At 46.6% G+C, this 1297-nt stretch overlaps 1 pseudogene; it reads right to left on the reverse strand.

Moving 5' to 3' along the window:
- Positions 1 to 866: 866 nt before the first annotated feature.
- Positions 867 to 983, reverse strand: LOC136663424 (5S ribosomal RNA; annotated as a pseudogene).
- Between the last annotated feature and the right edge of the window lie 314 nt (positions 984 to 1297).

Raw genomic sequence — 1297 nt, forward strand, 5'->3', positions numbered from 1 at the left:
ATCACTGTGCCTATTTTAAAAAAAGATTTTTGCCTTTTGGGGTTGCCCCAATTAAATGCACTTCCAGACAGGGTGAGATTGCCGTCACTGTTATTCACTCACAGTTTATGGGAATTCACATAATGTCCCTAGTCAACCATTGTCCATTTGTATTTCCCCTGCATTTAAATCATCTGATTTTGTTTAGATCAGTGGTATAGGACGGCAATGACCATATGCGTGAACTGTTGTAAGCATTACTTTCCATCTAATTTTTGAAAGGCATGTCCCTGGGGAACAGCCAACCACAAGCAGGAGGACTGATGGTACAAGGGGTCAGTCCACTGCAGCAATTTTTAACCTGTTGTACGCATACCACTGGTGGTAAGTGAGGTGTTGTCCAGTGGTCAACAAGATGGTCATGCCCAGGAGGATACGGCTGGCGGCCTCATAAGTGGAGGCCAGGGGTAGAAGGGGATGGTATTGTTTGGTCACTGCTGGGCCAAAGAGAGAGGCTCTGAGGAAGCTAGGCTCCAACCTCTTTCCCTGCCACTGCCACAGCCACTGGAGGCTCAAGCACCTTCCCCCACAAGTGTATTTATCTGGCCCCAGCGCAGGGGCTGAGTCCAAGACTCTAGCTGGGTCCTGACTGCTGGATCCTGCAGAGAAAGCATAAGCTACATCCCAGCTGGGAACAAAGCCCCGCCAACCACCCTGCCGTAGAGATGAGAGCCAGGGAGGGGGGAATGAGAGCCAGGAAGCTGGACTTCAGTCCTAACCCTAAACTCAGCAACAAGGAGGATTTGGCTTAAGCATTCTGTTTTATCAAAAGTTGCTTTAAAAATGTGATTGTTTGGCAACCTTCAGTCTCGAAAGACTATGGTATAAGCCTACAGCACCCGGTATTCCCAGGCGGTCTCCCATCCAAGTACTAACCAGGCCTGACCCTGCTTAGCTTCCAAGATCAGATGAGATCGGGTATGTGCAGGGTAACAGCTGTGACTTTTATACAATTCTTATAGACGCTTTAAAAATTATTTACCCCTGATTGCTTTTGGAATTTTAGGTATTGGTGCTACTTAAGTTAATTGGAACATGAGGAGAGGTGCAGAAGAAGAAGAAAAAAAACACCAGTCTATTGTGTCCCCAAAATATGCTCAGTCTATTGAGGGTAGAAGGATCACTGCAATTCCATGTGTGGCTGGAGGTTATAAAGCAATGCCTGAAAAGGTGTTCCTGGAAGTGCTGAGTTCAATGAGACTTACTCCCAGGTAACAGTGTATAGGATTACAGCCTTAATATACCTGTGGATCTGTCA

Source organism: Tiliqua scincoides, chromosome 12 (assembly GCF_035046505.1).
Source record: "Tiliqua scincoides isolate rTilSci1 chromosome 12, rTilSci1.hap2, whole genome shotgun sequence".
NCBI classification, from domain to species: domain Eukaryota; kingdom Metazoa; phylum Chordata; class Lepidosauria; order Squamata; family Scincidae; genus Tiliqua; species Tiliqua scincoides.